General features: G+C 46.1%; 1 long non-coding RNA gene across 2 annotated transcripts in view; it reads right to left on the bottom strand.

Moving 5' to 3' along the window:
- Window positions 1–22,628, bottom strand: part of LOC137335402 (uncharacterized) — a 104,406-nt gene that overhangs the window by 56,312 nt on the left and 25,466 nt on the right. For both annotated transcript variants that reach the window (XR_010966397.1, XR_010966398.1), the window contains one exon: window positions 3,746–3,905. This is a non-coding gene — a long non-coding RNA (uncharacterized lncRNA). The remainder of the gene's footprint in view (window positions 1–3,745; window positions 3,906–22,628) is intronic.

Raw genomic sequence — 22,628 nt, 5'->3', positions numbered from 1 at the left:
TAGTTTGAACATGGATAGCCTTCAGACTCCACTGAAAGTAGTTCCCATGTTCAGGCTTTGATTTATTACATTTTATCCCCCCCAGGGCCCTGTCTTAAAGCACTCATGATTCTGCAACTTATACAGACTTTAATAAGCAAGCAAAACAATTACCTAATAAAATGCTTCAATGCACATTCTTTATGCAGTTTCCAACTTTCCATGCAAAAAATGCTGCACTATTAAAGCCATATAAATGGCTTGTCTTTCTCAGAAGGGAAATACATATTTTTTTAAAAACTGATTTGAAGCCAAAATGAAGAAGGGAGGATTATGCCAAGATTGACATGGCCTGCAGCCAATGAGGAGGGAACCACTAAATCAATGTCATCTTCCAGCTTGCTTTTAAATTACTTGGAAAAACATAAACTGAATTACTATTCCACCTTTTCACTTGGTATAGCAATCCATGCTTAATAAAAAAAAAGTTTGGTTTAGCTTTCTAAATGTTAATTTAACTCCCTACACCCAGTGGAAACCGGGCAGGACGGGAGTGAAAACTCTTTTTCCCGCTCCAACATCACCCCAGGGTGATTTTAACGATCAGGTTTGACCTCAGAGTGATTTCCGTGGTCACCTGGACCAGTGAAATCTGCTGGGCACCCACTGGAGGCCCCAAACGGTAAGTAAAAAAAAACCTTTCTTTGTGGGGCAAGGAAGGGGCAAGTGTCCTTCCTCCAAGCCCCGCAAGTTTAGGCCTCTGCCGCTCTGGGCTCCCCCACCACCCCCACCCCCCCATCTCCCCTCCACCCTTCCAAACTGCAGAAGCCTGCCGACCACCCTCCCCCCCCCCCCCCCCACTCCCTCCCTGCGATTTACCTAAGGGCCCTCTGGTGGTTTCAGGGATGCCCAACCTTCGCCTGCGGGCAGTCGGCCAGCTGCCTCTTCACGCCCCTTTTGGGCAGGCAGCTGGCCGGCGGGATATTAATGAGGCCCAGCCGTTAAAATCGGCTGGACCCCCCGCTGTGATTCCCAGGCTTGGTGGCTTCCCCTCCCACCCACCCTTTGGCTTTCCGAAAGGGTGTTAAAATCCACGCTAATAAATCAAAGGTGCTGTCAGACAGCTATGAGATCAAATTGGACAGCATATAAACGAAAAGAGGCAGTTCACAGTATCATACAGCACAGGAGGAGACCATTCAGCCCATCGTGCCTCTGCCGGTTCTTTGAAAGAGCTATCCAATTAGTCCCACTCCCCTGCTCTTTCCCCATAGCCCTGCAAATTTTTTCCCTTCAAGTATTTATCCAATTCCCTTTTGAAAGTTACTATTGAATCTGCTTCCACCATCCTTTCAAGCAGAACATTCCCGATCAAAACAACTCACTACATAAAATAATGTCTCGTCATCTCCTCTCTGGTTCTTTTGCCAATTACCTTAAATCTGTATCCTCTGGTTACCGACCCTCCTGCCAGTTTCTCCTTATTTACTCTATCAAAACCCTTCATAATTTTGAACACCTCTATCAAATCTCCCCTTTAAGAAGATTTAATAGAGGTGTTCTCTGCTCTAGGGAGATCAACCCCAGCTTCTCCAGTCTCTCCACATAACTGAAGTCTTTCATCCCTGGTACTGTTCTAGTAAACCTCCTTTGCACCCTCTCCAAGGCCTTGACATCCTTCCTAAAGTGTGCATGCCAGGAAATTCTGCAACCTGCACATACTCAGATTGCACAGATGTGGTTGGTAACGCCCCTCAACTGTTTCGGAGGAAAAATATCAAATCGAAGCCTAGGCTTAGAGAAAGTTTGCCAAGAGAAGTATCTGCTGAGGTTATCTCTATCCACAGCTCAGGAATGACATAGCTGCAGTGCAATCCCTCACCACCACCAGCTGCATATTTACATGGGTGGCCTCCTCATTCTTACAGCATCCTGTTCCCCATTGCAAGTGCATCTTTAAGCTGCCTCCCGATTGTTTTATGCTTACCCACATACAGACGGCCTGAAAGTTGCATCAGGCGGGTCATGGGCCTCAATGGGCGGCCGAGGTCCCATCTCCCAATTTTCAATTGTTGGCCACCCGTTATTTAGAGTTAAAACAGGCATCCGACAGTTGAAAATCGCCTGAAACGTTAACTCTGTTTCTTCCTTCACAGACGCTGCCTCACTTGCTGAGCTTCTCCAGCATTTTCTGTTTTTATCCCTTATATCTTCTCTCTGATTGGACTGTTTATATCTTGTCTCTCATTGGACAGTTTATATCTTTTCTCTCTTTGGACTGGTTGTATCAGGAGTTCCTGGTGAGGAGTGGTCCTCATAAGGGCCACTGATGAGGAAATCGTGGGCCCAAAGATCCAGATTTTCTGTCTATCTAAATTAATAAATGGAAGATTAGGTCTGCAGACCTGCAATTCCCTGACCAGCACTCCTCACGAGTTCTGCTCCTCACCAGGAGTGCACAATCAGGGGATTCCCCTCCCCCTACTGCTATAATGATGTCTTCTCATTCTCTTCTCATTGTAAACAAGGTCTCATAGGGGTCAAGGTGCTCCAAGATGACATGCCTGACAATGGAAGCTCAAAACTTAGTCAACTCTCTGTGGTGGATTCAGTAATCCAGGCAAGTTCACAGTACTCCTGGGCACTGCTGATAATTGATCAGCCAGTCTGGCTCATTAATTAAACCAGGAGGGGTTGACTTGTTACTGAAGCTGAGGTTCTTCTGATACAACAACAACACACACAACAACAATGCATTTATATAGCACCTATAAGGTAGTAAAACGTCCCAAGGCACTTCACAGGAGCGATTATCAAACAAAATTTGACATCAAGCCACATAAAGAGATATTAGGACAGGTGACCAAAAGTCTGGTCAAAGAGGTAAGTTTTAAGGACTGTCTTAAAGGAGGAAAGAGAGGCGAGAGGTGGAGAGATTTTGGGAGGGAATTCCAGAGCTTCTAGGACCTAGATAGCTGAAGGCATGGCCGCCAATGGTGTGGCGACGAAAATCAGGGATGCGCAAGAGGGCAGAATTGGAGGAGCGCAGAGATCTCGGAAGGTTGTAGGGCTGGAGGAGATTACAGAGATAGGGAGGGGTGAAGCCATGGAGAGATTTGAAAACAAGGATGAGAATTTTAAAATCGAGGCATTGCCGGACCGGGAGGCAATGTAGGTCAGCGAGCACAATTCCCTGATTGTGCACTCCTGGTGAGGAGCAGAACTTGCGAGGAGTGCTGGTCAGGAAATTGCAAGGGTGATGGGTGAACGGGACTTGGTGCGAGTTAGGATATGGGCAGCAGAGTTACGGCTCCAGATAAGCTAAAGGCCAATGCCCTCAAGGATAGGGTGGTCCTAGCTGGACATGCAGCGAGAAGCTCAACAGTCTTGAGGTGAGCTGTGCAGTGTTATCTGTTTAATCTACAGCAGTCCCCCTGCATGCACTTGGGGATCCCTAAGCCTTGACTCTGTCAACCAGCATTTAAACGCTTTTGGATTTAGGTAAGTGAGGTTTGTTCCTATGGGGAGAAAGTGTTCACTCTGTGTTGGGCAAACAGGAAGCTACAGGTGCCTGCAGATTTCTCAGTAGTTTGGTTTGGAGACTCTTAAACATGATGATAGGTTTCCTCACAAACAACTTCTCCTGGTTCAGTAAAAAGAGCTTTAACTGTATTTTTTTAAATGTAGCTCCAGTGGCGGCCCTGGAATAAAATGGGTCCTGCACTAATGGATTGCTTTATCCAGCAATTGTCTCTATAATACATACCAGATCATGATTTCATTCCTTGATTGCAGGATGTGTCACACGATCCAAGGTATCGTATCAGGTCCCATGTCATAATGTCAGCACTGAGGTTTGCTCACACACCACTTTCATCTTCAAACGACTTTAGAAATCCACCACATCAAAGAAACAATCTGCAATGCTAATAAGAAATAGTTAATTTTCAAATGAAAACACTCACCATCTGGCCTCCATTACAAATGATAACTGAACCCTTTAAGTGAATCTTAGGCACTTAACCACTGATCTCAGTAGATTGGATAGTGAACGGAGATTGCCCTGTATGTTTTACGATGTCCTCCAGTTAAAGGCTTCCTGATACTTTTGACTTGTGTCAGACAGTCACACATTATGTAGCTTTCAAAAGAGAATTGGATAAGTACTTGAAGGGAAAAAATCTGCAGGGCTACGGGGAAAGGGCAGGGGAGTGGGACTAACTGGATTGCTCTTGCAGAGAGCCGGCACGGGCTCGACCGGCTGAATGGCCTTCTTCTGTGCAGTAACCATTCTATGATTCTATTCTATGATTTCCCATGACATGTACACAGTTTTTCATAAAACTCTAAATGGGGCTTTTATACAACAGGGACCGACCTTTGTATGGTACCTGCTTACATTGAGATAGGCATGGCTGATAAACAGTGACATATGACCCAAGGCATACTGCTGGCTCAGTATTGCTCTCCAGCCAGAGAAATTGGAGCTCATACCGTCTTCAAAGTACATACAAATACAAATACAAGGTTACTCAGAGGCAGAGGGGTAGTCATAGCAACCCCGTCCTCGACATAATGGCAACAGCTCTGCTTGTTTATGTGAGATACGGTGGCTGTGAACAGTGGCTGAAAGAGGTGCATGCATTGATAAACATCTTCGGCCATCAATAAGGATGTCTCCTTTGTCTGCATTCATTATCAGGGAAAATCGATTTGGGGTTAATTTCTGCAGGAAATCTGTTTTTTGGGGTTTTTATCTGGTTTCTTGCCTCTCCCAGGAGATCATGTGGCTTCCAGGTGGGGTGGGGACTGTATAGATTGTGATGGACAAAGCATCGCAGTTGCGTGGGAAAGCTGGATGGACCAGAGGGTTTTTTCCTGTCAGTCACATGTTCATAGGTACAGAAGGGCTTAAGGGGGGTGGTTCACAGAGAGGGTCCCTTTCTCTAGGGGCGATTTAAAGGATGAACGTGATCGGGGTGGGCAGGTGGCCTGAGGCCCATGGGAAACCATTCAGCCGTCCGCAGCGTAAGGACCAGATCTTAACTCCTGAACCTCTTCACCATAATCGGGGTCAGTCCCTCGCCGAACCCAGTGGGAAGAGTTATGTTGCAGGCCAGCGGGAGCAAGATTTGAGGTGGCAGGAGGCAGCCACCAGGGACCCAATCAAACCGTCCCCTGACACTAAGAAAGAAAGACTTGCATTTATAAACCTCAGGATGCCCCAAAGCGCTTTACAGCCAACAAAGTACTTTTGAAGTGTAGTCGCTGTTGTAATGCAGCCTAATTGCGCACAGCAAGATCCCACAAATAGCAAGGCAATAATGACCAGATAATCTGTTTTTAGTGATGTTGGTTGAGGGATAAATATTGGCCCAAGGACATCAGGGAGAACGACTCTGGTCTTCTTTGAAATAGTGGCCGTGAGATCTTTTCTGTCCACCTGAGAGGGCAGATGGGGCGTCCGTTTAACGTCTCATCCGAAAGACAGCACCTCCGACAGTGCAGCGCTCCCTCAGTACTGCACTGGAATAAGTGCTCAGGTCTCTGAAGTAGGACTCGAGCCCATGACCTTCTGACTCAGAGGCGAGTGCTACCCACTGAGCCACGGCTGACACCCAAAGGTGAGTGTATGGGATGGGGGGGGGCGCGTCGGATGGTAGGTGCTTGTGCTCCCCCTGGAAACAAGGATGCAAAAAGAAATGGAAAGAAACTTACCATTCTGGGCCTCATCAGGCCCTGGTTCCTCTTCGCGATAGGGTTGGCCTGGTGGGGAGAAAACCAGATTGCAGTTGGGCCCTGATGACATCATCGGAGCCTGATCTGCATATTTAAAGGAGGACCCTGCTGCTTTCTGGCGGGTGTCCCCCTCACCTGCTACGAAGAGCGGTTAACATCAGGATCTGTGGGAAGCAGTGGGATCGGAGGGGTGAAGTTGCAGGGGCATTTTAATTACCCGCCCGGTTCATCCCGAGAAATGTGGTGATACACTTTTCTTATAGAATCATAGAAGTTACAACATGGAAACAGGCCCTTCGGCCCAACATGTCCATGTCGCCCAGTTTATACCACTAAGCTAGTCCCAATTACCTGCACTTGGCCCATATCCCTCTATACCCATCTTACCCTTGTAACTGTCCAAATGCTTTTTAAAAGACAAAATTGTACCCGCCTCTACTACTGCCTCTGGCAGCTCGTTCCAGACACTCACCACCCTTTGAGTGAAAAAATTGCCTCTCTGGACCCTTTTGTATCTCTCCCCTCTCACCTTAAATCTATGCCCCCTCGTTATAGACTCCCCTACCTTTGGGAAAAGATTTTGACTATCTACCTTATCTATGCCCCTCATTATTTTACAGACTTCTATAAGATCACCCCTTAACCTCCTACTCTCCAGGGAAAAAAGTCTCAGTCTATCTAACCTCTCCCTATAAGTCAAACCATCAAGTCCCGGTAGCATCCTAGTAAATCTTTTCTGCACTCTTTCTAGTTTAATAATATCCTTTCTATAATAGGGTGACCAGAACTGTACACAGTATTCCAAGTGTGGCCTTACTGATGTCTTGTACAACTTCAACAAGACATCCCAACTCCTGTATTCAATGTTCTGACCAATGAAACCAAGCATGCCGAATGCCTTCTTCACCACCCTATCCACCTGTGACTCCACTTTCAAGGAGCTATGAATCTGTACTCTGAGATCTCTTTGTTCTATAACTCTCCCCAATGCCCTACCATTAACGGAGTAGGTCCTGGCCCGATTTGATCTACCAAAATGCATCACCTCACATTTATCTAAATTAAACTCCATCTGCCATTCATCGGCCCACTGGCCCAATTTATCAAGATCCCGTTGCAATCCTAGATAACCTTCTTCACTGTCCACAATGCCACCAATCTTGGTGTCATCTGCAAACTTACTAACCATGCCTCCTAAATTCTCATCCAAATCATTAATATAAGTAACAAATAACAGCGGACCCAGCACCGATCCCTGAGGCACACTCTGGTCACAGGCCTCCAGTTTGAAAAACAACCCTCTACAACCACCCTCTGTCTTCTGCCGTCAAGCCAATTTTGTATCCAATTGGCTACCTCACCTTGGATCCCGTGAGATTTAACCTTATGTAACAACCTACCATGCGGTACCTTGTCAAAGGCTTTGCTGAAGTCCATGTAGACCACGTCTACTGCACAGCCCTCATCTATCTTCTTGGTTACCCCTTCAAAAAACTCAATCAAATTCGTGAGACATGATTTTCCTCTCACAAAACCATGCTGACTGTTCCTAATTAGTCCCTGCCTCTCCAAATGCCTGTAGATCCTGTCCCTCAGAATACCCTCTAACAACTTACCCACTACAGATGTCAGGCTCACCGGTCTGTAGTTCCCAGGCTTTTCCCTGCCGCCCTTCTTAAACAAAGGCACAACATTTGCTACCCTCCAATCTTCAGGCACCTCACCTGTAGCTGTCGATGATTCAAATATCTCTGCTAGGGGACCCGCAATTTCCTCCCTAACCTCCCATAACGTCCTGGGATACATTTCATCAGGTCCCGGAGATTTATCTACCTTGATGCGCGTTAAGACTTCCAGCACCTCCCTCTCTGTAATATGTACACTCCTCAAGACATCACTATTTATTTCCCCAAGTTCCCTAACATCCATGCCTTTCTCAACCGTAAATACCGATGCGAAATATTCATTCAGGATCTCACCCATCTCTTGTGGTTCTGCACATAGATGACCTTGTTGATCCTTAAGAGGCCCTACTCTCTCCCTAGTTACTCTTTTGCCCTTTATGTATTGGTAGAAGCTCTTTGGATTCTCCTTTGCCTTATCTGCCAAAGCAATCTCATGTCCCCCTTTTGCCCTCCTGATTTCTCTCTTAACTCTACTCCGGCAATCTCTATACTCTTCAAGGGATCCACTTGATCCCAGCTGCCTATGCATGTCGTATGCCTCCTTCTTCTTTTTGACTAGGGCCTCAATCTCCCGAGTCATCCAAGGTTCCCTACTTCTACCAGCCTTGCCCTTCACTTTATAAGGAATGTGCTTACCCTGAACCCTGGTTAACACACTTTTGAAAGCCTCCCACTTACCAGACGTCCCTTTGCCTGCCAACAGACTCTCCCAATCAACTTCTGAAAGTTCCTGTCTAATACCATCAAAATTGGCCTTTCCCCAATTTAGAATTTTAACTTTTGGGCCAGACCTATCATTCTCCATAGCTATCTTAAAACTAATGGAATTATGATCACTGGTCCCAAAGTGATCCCTCACTAGCACTTCTGTCACCTGCCCTTCCTTATTTCCCAAGAGGAGGTCAAGTTTTGCCCCCTCTCTAGTCGGGCCATCCACATACTGAATGAGAAATTCCTCCTGAATACACTCAACATACACTTGCTCTACTGAAACAACCTGTGAGCCTGCTTTGATCTCCTTGCTGCTGGCATCCTGGTCCGGCTGAGTTAAAATGAATTGGCTGTTGTATCCACTGGCTCCTTACCACATGTCTCTAAACTACACCGCATAAAAAGCTTTGTTACGTGCTGGGAATAGATGCCAAACTGACTTCAAAGCTTGATGTGATGTGAGTAGAACCATTTCAGGTTGATTTGGGAACACCTGAATTTGACTTAGTTTGAATTTACTGAAAAGCAATTGCAGATTTAGGCACAGTCTTCATCCACCCCATCATAACACCATGGGGAAAATTTTAACCCTCGCAAACGGGTGGGTTGGGGTGGGTGGGGAGTAAAAATCCTCCGTTTTCAGGGCAGGACGGCATCCTGGCTCCAACACGCTCATTTCTGGGTCTAATCCAGGCAGGTTTGTCTGCGTGTGGAGAGCAGACACCATGAAGTTCCGCCCCCATTTAAAGCCGACGGGCCAATATTTAAAAGAGCAATGTACTTCATTGAGATACTTGAGGTGCTTAATATTTTGAGTATTGGAAAAATAAAATAAATCTGACCTTACCTGTTTGGGTTTTCCATCCCTTCCCATCCACGTCAGGTGAAAGCGAGCGGGAAGGGCTGGATCCATGAGGTGAGTGCCTTTGTTGCACTGCTTGTGGACTCGGAGGAGCAGGAGAGCTTCATCCAGGCCCAACAAGCTCGCCGACAGGACCCCACGATTGTCCGACCCCTCCCATCCCCCCGATGGCGGAGACCCCGATCTACCATCTACCTCCGACTCTTCACCCGACTTCCAATCTCTTCCTCGGCGCCCTCCACCCCCCGATCTTCTGCCTGGCCCCCTGATCTTCTGCCTGGCCCCCTGATCTTCTGCCTGGCCCCCCGATCTTCTTCCTGGCCCCCCCGATCTTCTTCTTGGCCTTCCGATCTTCTGCCTGGCCCCCCAATCTTCTGCCTGGCTCCCCGATCTTCTTCCTGGACCCCCAATCTTCTTCCTGGACCCCCAATCTTCTGCCTGGCAGCCCGATCTTCTTCCTGGCCCTCCGATCTTCTGCCTGGCACCCCGATCTTCTGCCTCGCCGCCCGATCTTCTTCCTGGCCTTCCGATCTTCTTTCTGGCCCCCCGATCTTCTTCCTGGCCTTCTGATCTTCTGCCTGGCACCCCGATCTTCTGCCTCGCCGCCCGATCTTCTTCCTGGCCTTCCGATCTTCTTTCTGGCCCCCCGATCTTCTTTCTGGCCTTCTGATCTTCTGCCTGGCACCCCGATCTTCTGCCTGGCCGCCCGATCTTCTTCCTGGCCTTCCGATATTCTGCCTGGCCACCCGATCTTCTTTCTGGCCCCCCGATCTTCTTCCTGGCCTTCCGATATTCTGCCTGGCCACCCGATCTTCTTTCTGGCCCCCCGATCTTCTTCCTGGCCTTCCGATCTTCTGCCTGGCGCCCTGATCTTCTGCCTGGCTCCCCGATCTTCTTCCTGGCCCCCTGATCTTCTGCCTGGCCCCCCGATCTTCTGCCTGGCCCCCCGATCTTCTGCCTGCACCCCCAATCCTCTGCCTGGCGGCCCGATCTTCTTCCTGGCCCTCCGATCTTCTGCCTGGCGGCCCGATCTTCTTCCTGGCCCTCCGATCTTCTCCCTGGCGCCCCGATCTTCTGCCTGGCCGCTCGATCTTCTTCCTGACCTTCCGATCTTCTGCCTGGCCCCCCGATCTTCTTTCTGGCCCCCCCGATCTTCTTCCTGGTCTTCCGATCTTCTGCCTGGGCCCCCGATCTTCTTCCTGGCCACCCCAATCTTCTTCCTGGCCTTCCGATCTTCTGCCTGGCGCCCTGAACTTCTGCCTGGCTGCCCGATCTTCTTCCTGGCCCCCTGATCTTCTGCCTGGGCCCCCAATCTTCTGCCTAGTGCCCCGATCTTCTGCTTGGCCCCCTGATATTCTTCCTGGCCTTCTGATCTTCTTCCTCAGCCCCCTCCATCTCTTCCTTGGCCCCCCTGATCTTCTTCCTTCTATCCCCCCCCCACCACCGAACTTCTCCCCGGCCTATGATCCTCCCTCCCTCCCTCCGACCCCCGGCTGCGGCCTTCCTGCCTGACAGCCAACCAGCCTGTCAGTCAGGCTGACTGCCGGGTCCATAACCCGGAATTTCAATTGATTTTCCTCATTAAGGTCGTGATCACCCGCCCACTTGCACCAGGAGATCTTCCCCTCTGTTCTCTTCCTGGCTTGCATTTAAAATTTATCGCCATATCTCCATGAAAATGCCATTTTCTGAATGTGTTGCCATGTTCAAAATTCAGCCTTATGTGGTTTTCGGCAATGAAGTACTTTTGAAGTGTAGTCACTGTTGTAATGTAGGAAACGCTGCCGCCAATTGCACACAGCAAAATCCCACAAACAGCAAATGTGATGAATAACCAGTTAATCTATTTTGATGGTGTTGGTTAAGGGATAAATATTTGTCAGGTCACCAGGAAGAACTCCCCTGCTCTTCTTTGATTAGTGACTTGGGATCTTTAATGCCCTTTTCAGCAGTTTCATAGAAAAGACAGCACCTGCAGCAATCCTTCAGTACTGCACTGAAACATCAGCCTAGATTATATGCTGAAGTCCTGGAGCAGGCCTTGAACACACAACCTTCGGATTCAGAGGCAAGAATTACACTAACTGAGCCAGGGTGACATATCCTACATTCTAGTTCTGATGAAAGGTCATCGACCTGAAACATTATCTCTGTTTTTCTCTCCGCAGATGCTGCCTGACCTGTCGAGTGTTTCCAGCATTTTCTGGTTTTAGTTCAGATTTCCAGCATCCGCAGTATTTTTGCTTTTGTCCTTCATTCACAGTTGTTTCTATCAAAATATAATTTTTTCTTGTAATAATTAATGATAAATTTTAAATATGCCTTTAAAACAACATAATTACTAAAACGGTCACTGGGGATGGTCCCCTTTTTTCTCTTGTAGAGCTATGATACCCTCTGCTTCTATGCAATGGATGCTAATTGTATCTATATGATTTATATCAATTAGTGTTAATTGTATTCAGGTGGTGCGTATCAATTGGGGACTCTCTTGTATCCATTTATACAAGAGCTTATCCAGGGTGTGGAGTAAGTAATGTGGAGCTCTGTGAATAGAGGCTTGGAAGCAACTGAAGACCAGGCTCTAGTATTCTATCCTTCACCACCGGGCTATCCAATTTACTACAATGGATTCAGTTGAAGATGATTTCATCCATTGAGGGTTTTTTTTTCCTTACTCGTTCTTGGGATGTCGGCAATGCTGGCAAGGCTGCATTTACTGTCTATAGCTAATTGCCCTGACAAGGTGGCGGTGGACCCTCTCCTTGAACTGCTGCAGTCCTTGTGGTGATGGTGTTCCCATAATGGGGTTAGGTAGGGAGATCCAGGATACTGACCCAGCCATGATGAAAGAACGGCTGGCATATCCAAGTTAGGTTTATCATTATGGGAGATTTTTGCTGTGCCAGCCAGCCCTCTTGGCATTGCCCAGATTTCTCTCCATTTTGTTGGGGTTGGACAAATGCATTCATTTTGTGCCAATGTGTGCGTGGTGTTAAAGGAATATAGGAACAGGAGTAGGCCATTTAGCCCCTCAAGCCTGTTCTTCCATTCAATGAGATCATGGCTGATCTGTGACCTAACTCCATATACCCACCTTATCCCCATATCCCTTAATACCTTTGGTTAACAAAAATCTATCAATCTCAGATTTAAAAATAACAATTGAGCTAGCATCAACTGCTGTTTGCTGAAGAAAGTTCCAAACTTCTACCACCCTCTGCGTGTAGAAGTGTTTCCTACCTTCACTCCTGAAAGTCCTGGGTCTAACTTTTAGGCTATATTTAGGCCTAATCCTAGACTCCTCAGCCAGCGAAAATAGTTTCTCTCTATCTACCCTATCAGTTCCCCTTAATATCTTGAAAACTTCGATCAAATCACCCCTTAATCTTCTAAATTCCACGGAATGGAATTCCAGGTATGGCATGTTTACATGAATAACATACAATCTCCTATTGTTTGAAGACTTCTCATACAAGAAGGTCCATGCCAGTTTCTTTAAAGCATAGCTTCTCCAATTAACTTTCCCCACCCATTTTTGCAAGCCTTTGTTCCCAACAGAAAGCACACTGGCTTTCAAGGATCAGAGTAACATTATTTTTAGGTCATTAAGATGATCCCCTTGGAAGGGTATGTTTACCATGCATGATGATACAAAGCTAGGTGGGAAAGTAAGCTGTGAGGAGGATGCAAAGAGTCTGCAAAGGGATATAGACAGATTAAGTGAGTGGGCAAGAAGGTGGCAGATGGAGTATAATGTGGGGAAATGTGAGGTTCTTCACTTTGGTAGGAAGAATAGAAAAACAGAATATTTTTTAAATGGTGTTAGTGTCCAGAGAGACTTGGGTGTCCTGGTACAAGAAACAGAGAAAGTTAGCATGCAGGCTCAGCAAGCAATTAGGAAGGTAAATGGCATGTTGGCCTTTATTGCAAGGGGGTTGAAGTATAAGAGTAAGGAAGTCTTACTACAGTTGTACAGGGTTTTGGTGAGACCTCACCTGGAATACAGTTTTCTCTCCTTATCTAAGTAAGGATATACTTGCCTTAGAGGCGGTGCAACGAAGGTTCACTAGATTAATTCCTGGGATGAGAGGGTTTTCCTATGAGGAGAGGTTGAGAGAATGGGCCTATATGCTCTGGAGTTTAGAAGGAGAGGTGATCTTATAGAAACATATAAGATTCTGAGGGGGCTTGACAGGGCAGATGCTGAGAGGTTGTTTCCCCTGGCTGGAGAGTCTAGAACTAGGAGGCATAGTCTCAGGATAAGGGGTCGGCCATTTAAGACTGAGATGAGGAGGAAATTCTTCACTCAGAGGGTTGTGAATCTTTGGAATTCTCTACCCCAGAGGGCTGTACATGCTGAGTTGTTGAGTATATTTAAGGCTGAGATAGATAGATTTTTGGACTCTAAGGGAATCAAGGGATATGGGGATCAGGCAGGGAAGTGGAGTTGAAGCAGAAGATAAGCCGTGATCTTATTGAATGACGAAGCAGGCTCAAGGGGCCGTATGGCCTACTCCTGCTCCTATTTCTTATGTTCTTATGACATAGTCACAGCAGTAAGTTCCACATTACTACTTCACTGTCATGATACCGCTAACAGTTTTCCTGAGAAGAAATTCCCATAGGAACATGAAAGGAAAATTATGAAAGTAACTCCGGTAGTGCATTTTGCACTCTCACAAATCTCTGTGTAAAAAAGTTTCTCCTCCTCTACATCCTAAATCTCTTACACTTAATCTGATATCTATGTCCCTTAGTGACTCCTCAATCACTGGAAAGTCTGTTTCTATCTAACCTGTCCCATTCCTTTATAATTTTAAACACCATTATCAAATCACCATGTACTCTCCTCTGTGGGGCGTATCCGTTACCATGCGTTTAGTGGCCACACCAATGTTGAATTTCATCCCCCTTATGTCTGCGCACATTTCACAGGAACATAGGAACAGGAGGAAGCCATTCAGCTCCTCGAGCCTATTTTGCCATTCAATTAGATTATGGCTGATCTGTATCTTAACTCCATTTACCAGCCTTGGTTCCATATCTCTTAACACCCTTACCCAACAAATGTCCTGTCTACAAAACCTTCCTTCCTGTTGTCACATTTTTGTCACACTTTTATGCCAATTTTTTGCATTATAAAGTCCTATTCTGTGCTGTATGATTCTATGATTCTATGTCCACATTAATAATGCAAACTCCCTATGCTTCAATCACTAACTCAGAAACTTTTTTGCATAGAGAGTTGTGAGACTGCAAAATGGCAATGCATTTTGCAGTCTCACAACTCTCTATGTAAAAAAGTTTCTCTTCCTTGCATCCTAAATCTCTTACATTTAATCTGCTATCTATGTCCCTTTTTGACTCCTCAATCACTGGAAAGTCGGTTTCTATCTACCCTGTTCTATCCCTTTATAATTTTAAACACCGTTATCAAATCACCATGTAATCTCCTCTGTTCTAATGAAATCCGCTCTAATTTTTGAAGTCTTTCTTTGTATTGTATTTCTTCATACCAGACAGCATCCTAGTGAATCGGTCCTGTACCCTCTCTGTTGCCTCAATATCCTTCCTATTGCGTGGGGCCCAAAACTGCACACAGTACTGCAACTGTGGTCATACTACAGTTTTACAGAGATTCACAATTACATCTCAATTCTATACTTCTTGCAATAAAACCCAGAATTCCATTAGCTTTTTTTAACCTCTTGAGGTGTTGTTTTTTAATGTCTTGAGAAGCTGAACCCCCAAATCCCTCTGCTCTTCCTCACCACCCAGCCTTCCCCCATTCAAAGTATAATTACTTCTTTTACCAAAATGTACCACCTCACACTTACTGACATTAAATTCCATCTGCCACTTTTTTGCCTGTTCCGCCATTTTATCAATATCGACTTGCAGCTTCCTTTGGTTCACAGAATTATTTACTACGCCTCCTATTTTAGTATCATTTGAAATTTGAACACCGCACCCTCTAGCCCTATATTCAAACCATTGATGTACCACAGTGAACAGAAGCATTCCCAGACACAACTACCCACTTCCATTCATTCTGAGAAACTGCCCTTAACTCCTAGGGGTCAATTTTAGGACGGCCAAGCGGGTGCGTTTGTGGCGGAGGGGGGTTACTAAAATTGGGGAATCCCAGAGCGGGTCCGGAGCCCAGCTCCAACCCGCCCACTTCTGGGTTCCCCAATGATGCGAATTGGTACGCGCGCAGCCCCCGCATGCGGGACTCCCACCAGCAATTAAAGCCAGCAGAATGACAGGTTAGATAGTTAGGGAGGTACTGAGGTCATTGACAGACCTCATTGGGAAGAGATTTTAGCAGGAATGTGATTTTGGACTCTCTTCAGAGTGTTTCCCATGCTGTGGGAAACACTCCCTGTTGTTGCAGACGTGTTTTAGTCAGCAGCCATTGGGAGATGCAGAGGATTCCTTGACAGTTGGGGGGAATACCTCATTCATTGCAGCAGGGCACTCTGTCACCTCAGACAAAGTTTTGCCTGCCACACCGTTGTCTCCACAGTCAAAATTATTACATTATACCCTAAACTTTGCTGTCCAAACATATTTACACTCACACCGTCAGGAAGAGAGGGGGGTTTCCATTGCTGCATTCATCACTCCATTGGAGGACGAGCAACATCAGCAGCCTCGCCAGGCACGCCGTCCATCTCCGCCACGTGGAGCTCCACAACACAGTGCTGTGCAACAGGCACCTGCACAAAGTAGTCGTGCAACTACACATACACCCACTGTAGGGTGACCCAATGGGAGGCATCATGGGTGTTCATGGAGAACCTCATGGAAGAGTCTTATTGCACAATCCAGTCAAGAATGGCCAAGGCGTGGCAGTAGTGGTGACAATATAATATGTAATGTGAGTTGATCAGAAATCAAATATAAGTAAAAACCATGACTCACCCTCAAACACCCTTGTGCATCCCCTTCATGCTCACGACATGTTTGCCTTACATTTCCTACTACACATTTATGATGCATGCCCTGTGGCTGAAGCACAGGTAGTGGCAGGTGGGGTGAGGCTGACTGTGAAAGAGATGCATGAGAGGGTGAGTATGAGACAGAGCCATGAGATTGTATGATGATTAGGTTGAGTGGTAGTGGTGGGAGGAGTACTGGGGAAGTGAGGAAGTGCAGGTAAGATGAGGATGAGGGTTCAGTGGGTGTGAGGAGTGATGTGATAGAGTAGTGTTGGCAGTGCAGAAGGAGATGTGGGGTGGGGGCAGTGCTGTGGCAGACAGATTGTAGGGGAATGAGTAAGAGTACTCACTTCGGCTGACCTGGTTCGGTCATTGAAGTGCCTCCTACACTGTATGCAGGTGTATGATATGTTGGTGGTGCTGGTAACCTCCTCTGCCACCTCGAGCCAGGCCTTCGTGGTGCCAGAGGCAGGCCACTCCCATCCGCCGGGTGGAAGATCTCCCTCCTCCTCCTCCTCCTCACCCCATCCAGTAAGACCTGGAGTGAGGTATCATTAAACCTGGAAGCAGTCTTCCCCTTGGGCTGTTCCATGCTGTAATTTTGCCTATTTTCTGCAGCATCAGTCAGTGGAGGACTGCCCCTTTAAATAGGGCTCCTCCAGCTGACAGCCTATGATGCGGGTGCGCAGTCCGCCCGCTGCGCAGCTTTCCAGCGTGAAACCCGGAAGCCAAGGTAAGTGGCTTCAATTTACTTACGATCGTGTGCCAAACCCATCGATTTCTTGTCGAAGGCTTTCTGAAAGTCCGTGTTCACCACATCCACTGCATTTCTCCAATCCACCATGTCTGTCACCTCTTCAAAGAAGCTTTAAGTGCCAATGATCAAGATTTGACATTTGACATTACAAGGATTGGAGAGGTTATAAAAACCCAAACAAAATTGTCAAATTTTAAGAGGACCAACTTCATGCGCTTGAGATGTCTTGTCAGAGTGGGCCTGGATATGATTGGGGGAGTGGAGGAACAATGAAGTTCCTTCAAGATGATTCTGAATGCAATGGACCAATTTGTACCCATGCAAAGCAAAGGTACCAAGCTTGAAGGCACTCCTGTCTGGTTGAACGGGACTGCCAAGCAGCTCATTAAGAAGAAGAAAAAAAAAGGCATTTAAGGCCTTGAAGGAAAATGGCACAGAATTAAGACTGATTCAATATCCGAAGGCATTCCTGGAGTGTAAACCAGATACCAAAATGGCAAAGAAAAAAATTGAATTGAATATGGATAATAATCAAAAAATGTTTTTTAGTTACATTAAAGAAAATAGAATAATGAGGGATGGAATGGGTCCCCTGAAAGTGGGATCCGGTGAGGGCATGACAATTGATGCTACAGAGGCTGCAGAAGTGCGAAATAAGCTTCTTGCCTCAGTTTTTACCAAGGAGGAGACAGGTAACTTACTTGATCGGGAAAGGGAACTAGAGGGTGCTGCAGATGTAATTTGTGACACTATTCACATTACTACCAGCATAGTTGCCAAACAGCTGTGCAAACTTAGGGTGAATAAATCTAAGGGACAGATAAAATGCATTCAAGGGTTCTTAAGGAACTAAAGGAGGAAATTGCAGGAACTCCAGCACAAATCTTCCAGAAATCACTGAATACTGGAGAGTTGCCTGGGGTCTGGAGAAAGGCAGATGTTACTCCTGTTTTATTTTAAAGTAGCAAAAGTGACCCAGGAAACTACACACCAGTGAGTCTGACATCCATTGCGGGTAATGTTATGGAAACCCTTATTCAAAATAAGATCATGGAGCATCTGGATAGAAATAAAATCATAAAAAGATAGGTCATGTGGGTTCATGAAGGACAGCTCTTGTCAATCTAATTTACTGGTTTTGATTGAGGGTGTGACAAAGGAGCTTGATAGGGGTAAGGCAGCGGATGTGGTGTACTTAGATTTCAGTAAGGCCTTTGTTGTAGTTCCTCTGGAAAGTATAGAAATCAGTGGAATTATTTAACAATGGATACATAATTGGTTGACCAATGGAATCCAGGGATTATCATCAGCATGATACCAGTGGGATCCCACAGGATCTACTTTGGGACCTCTTTTGTTTAATATTTTCTAAATGATGTGGAGCGAGGAGTCACAAGCACAGTGGCTAAATTTGCAAATGATCACTGGTTAGGCCTCAGCTGGAGTATTGCGTCCAATTCTGGGCACCGCTCTTTAGGAAGGATGTCAAAGCCTTGGAGAGGGTGCAGAGGAGATTTACTAGAATGGTACCAGGGATGAGGGACTTCAGTTACGCAGAGAGACTGGAGAAGCTGGGATTGTTCTTCTCAGAGCAGAGAAGGTTAAGGGGAGATTTAATAGAAATATTCAAAATCATGAAAGGTGTTGATAGGGTAAATAAGGAGGAAACTGTTACCACTGGGAGGAGGGTTAGTAACCAGAGGACACAGATTTAAGGTAATTGGCAAAAGAGCCAAAGGTGAGATGTGCAGAATTTTTTTTACGCAGCGAGTTATTATGATCTGGAATGTTCTGTCTGAAAGGGTGGTGGAAGCAGATTCAATAGTGACTTTCAAAAGGGAATTGGATAAATAATTGAAGGGGAAAAATGTGCAGGGCTACGGGGAAAATTTGCAGGACATTTGGAGACTCATAATACAATCAAGGAGAGTCAACATGGTTTTATGAAGGGGAAATCGTGTCTGACAAATTTATTAGAGTTCTTTGAGAAAGTAACGGGAAGGGTGGAATAAAGGGGAACCAATGGATGCAGTATATTTAGATTTCCAAAAGGCATTCGATTAGGTGTCACATAAAAGATTACTGCACAAGATAAGAGCTCATGGTGTTGGGGGTAATATACTGGCATGGATAGAGGATTGGCTAACTATCAGAAAACAAAGAGTCAGGATAAAAGGGTCATTTTCAAAATGGCAATTTGTAACTAGTAGGGTGCCGCAGGGATCAGTGCTGGGGCCTCAACTATTTACAATATATATCAATGACTTGGATGAAGGGGACAGAGTGTATTGTGGCCAAATTTGCTGATGATACAAAGATAGGTGGAAAAGCAAGTTGCAAGGAGGACACAAAGTGTCTGCAAAGGGATATTGACAGGTTAAGGGAATTGGCAAAAATTTGGAGATGGAATATAATGTGGGAAAATGTGAAGTCATCCACTTTGGGAGGAAAAATACAGAAGCAAAATATTATTTGAATGGAGAAGTACTACAAAATGCTGCAGTACAGAGGGATGAGTGTCCTCATACATGAAACACAAAAAGTCAACATACAGGTGCAGCAGGTAATCCAGAAGGCAAATGGAATATTGGCCTTTATTCCTAGGGGGATGGAGTATAAAAGCAGGGAAGTCATGCTACATCTGTACAGGGTGCTGGTGAGACCACACCTGGAGTACTGCGTACAGTTCAGGTGCCCTTATTTGAGGAAGGATATACTTGCATTGGAGGCAGTTCAGAGAAGGTTCACTAGGTTGATTACAGGTATGGAAGGGTTGTCTTATAAGGAAAGATTTAACAGGTCTATACTCATTGGAGTTTAGAAGAATGAGAGGAGATCTTATTGAAACCTATAAGATTCTGAGAAGACTTGATAGGGTAGATGCTGAGAGGATGTTACCCCTCATGGGGGAATCTAAAACTAGGGGGCAAAGTCTCAGAATAAGGGGTCACCCGTTTAAGATAGAAATGAGGAGGAATTTCTTCTCCCAGAAGGTCATGAATCTTTGGAATTCTTTACCCCAAAAAGCTGTGGAGGCTGAGTCATTGAATACATTCAAGGCTGAGTTAGACAAATTTTTGATCAGCAAGGGAGTCAAAGGATATGGGGAAAAGGCATGCTCGAAGGGCCAAATGGCCTACTCCTGCTCCTATCTCTTATGGAAAGGGCAGGGGAGTGGGACTAATTGGATAGCTATTTCAAAGAGCTGGCACAGGCATGATGGGCCGAATGGCTCCTTCTGTGCTGTAAAATTCTGTGATACAAAGCTAATGATGGTGGTAGACTGCAAAGCTGAATAGAATAAGCTACAAGAGGGCTACAAGAGGGTTTCAATATACTTGAGAATTGGGCTGACGGATGGCAGATGACAGCCCTGTGTAGGAAAGCCCTCGTGGCAAAAAGGAGTGGAGTTTCGGTTTCCTCGTGGGTGGAGAGGAGCAGGAGTGCTGCTCCAGGCCTGACAAGGAAACCGTGGGCCTCCCCCTGCTCTGGGATTCCCTCCCCCTCCACCGACCGCAGTCTCCAGTGGTCTCCTGCCACCTGAAATCCCTCTCCCACCCATGTCGAGGAGGAGATTGGCGCAGGCCACTGCGGATATGGCCCGGGAGGCCCCAGGCTGCAGAGGGCTGGATGCTTTCCCCTATCCGAGTCAGTCCCCACCCCCCACCCCTCCACACCGCCCGGGAGTTAAAATACGGGTTATAATTTCTAGGAGTTGACACCATGCCTGGCTTAGACTCTCGTTCTCTCTCCCTCCCTCTGTGCCTCTGCCACCCAGCGAGATCGGCTAATTTAGCACAGGCTGGAGTCTGAATCTCAGGCTCTCTGGGCCTGTATACCTCGTGGCGTCCTCGCTGCAGCCGCACACAGTGTATTCACCAATGAGATGAGAGTGAGTTTAACAGTATCCCTTTTAAACTAGTTTTTAAAAAGAAAATTCGCTCTGTGGTCTGTCTCGTTGAAGCAGTAAAACGCAAATAAGTTTTTGCTGCACCCTGTTTCTTTTACCAGCTGTTTCAATGCACAGAGCCTTCAATGGCGCAAACTTGACAAAAAAATAAAGGTCCCAGTTAGCTTCAGCCAGCTGCTGGCTGACGGATGGTGTTAATGATCTCCAGCACTTGGCTTAAGTAAAAACAAAAATAGTAATTTGAAAATGGTCACTGATTTCATCACTCAAGGGGAGGGAAAAAAACAAATCGGTAGCACATTTGTCAGCTTTATTATTCAAGTGGAATTTCTCCTGCTCCAATAATATTTGCTCCTGCAAGTTTCAGAACACAGATGGGTCTCGTTATCACTATGTATGACTACTGCCCAAAGGATGAGAGTGGGCTAACTTTTCTGCTTTTATCCCTTACCGTAATAGTTCCATTGTTATGTAACGTTACTGCTTAGGTGGCCAACTAAAAAAATTATCTACTATCTACAGATTATTTTTCAAACTTACACTGAATCAATTAAAAGTTACAGATGAGTTGAGATCTATTGCAAAAATGACCCTATTTTTCTGGGAAGAATAAATCTGGAAACGAGATGTAGTAACATGGCTTCACTGGGCACATTTCATTTTATTGAGGAACCTAATCAAAACATTAAGGCCCACACAGTGCAAGATATCATCACAGTTGAAACAGCAAGAAAAAAGATGAGGATTTTTTAAACCCGTAGACTACAAGCAGAAACTGAGAGTAGGTCAAAAGTTCCACGGTTTTGAGGACTTCAGAAAGAGTGAGTTAGATGGGGCTCTTGTTTTAAACACTGAACATGAGGACGACGACGACAACAACAACAACTTGCATTTATATAGCACCTTTAAAGTAGGAAAATGTCCCAAGGCGCTTCACAGGAGCGTAATCAAACAAAAATTGGCACCAAGTCAAAGAAGGAGATATTAGGCAGTGTGACTAAAAGCTTGGTCAAAGAGGTAAGTTTTAACGTGCATCTTAAAGGAGGAGAGCGAGACAGGGAGGTGGAGAGACTTAGGGAGGGAATTCCAGAACTTCCAGATGAGACGTTAAACCGAGGCCTCATCTGCCCTGTCAGGTGGATGTAAAAGATCCCGTGGTATTTTTCAAAGAAGAGCAGGGAGTTATCCCAGTGTCCTGACTAATATTTATCCCTCAACCAACATCACTAAAACAGATTTCCTGGTCATCATCTCATTGCTTTTTGTGGGAGCTTGCTGTGTGCAAATTGGCTGCCGTATTTCCCTACATTACAACAGAGACTACATTTCAAAAGTATTTCACTGGCTGTAAAACGCCTCCCAAATCCGTGCACATCTCTCCCGCAACTCCCTGTTTGAACCTCTCTAATCAGGTTTCCGCCCCGCCACAGCACTGAAACGGCCCTAATCGAAGTCGCAAATGATATCCTCTGTGACTGTGACCATCGATATCATCCCCCCACGACGAGCGGGTTAAGATCGGCAGGGCCTCCGCGACTCCAGACCTGGCCGGGTTCTTCGGCCGAATTCGAGTTCACCCACACCCTCCCCGTTAATGTCGGGGCCCATGAGACCTCATCCTCCTTGACCTCTCTGCAGCCTTTGACACGGTGAACGATGCCAATTCCATCAATGTTCAGCTTGTAGGGCCATCTGTACCAGATCCTGCAAGTGAAGGCCCCAGTCATGATGCGTTCATTGTATGCCAGTGAAGACGCTGTCACCATTATCTGCAGATACCAAACAAGCCTGGGATCCTGGAAAACCAAGGATACTCACTACTGTCTGGGTTTACGACTACTCCATGGCATTCCTGTACAGCAGTGATACAAAGATACAATGAGGCACACGTCTCCGTCAGATCCATTATCGAGCACACCATAGATGTGCTGAAGCAGCCAGGGATCGACCAGTCATGGGATGGCCTTCAGTATAACTCAGCCAAAGTTTCCCAGAATGTGTTACATTCTTCACAAGATTGTAATGGTACGGAGTAGCT

This window comes from Heptranchias perlo, chromosome 19 (genome assembly GCF_035084215.1).
Source record: "Heptranchias perlo isolate sHepPer1 chromosome 19, sHepPer1.hap1, whole genome shotgun sequence".
NCBI classification, from domain to species: domain Eukaryota; kingdom Metazoa; phylum Chordata; class Chondrichthyes; order Hexanchiformes; family Hexanchidae; genus Heptranchias; species Heptranchias perlo.
Note: the sequence above shows the minus strand (reverse complement) of the source record. Positions and strands in the feature narration are given on the sequence as shown.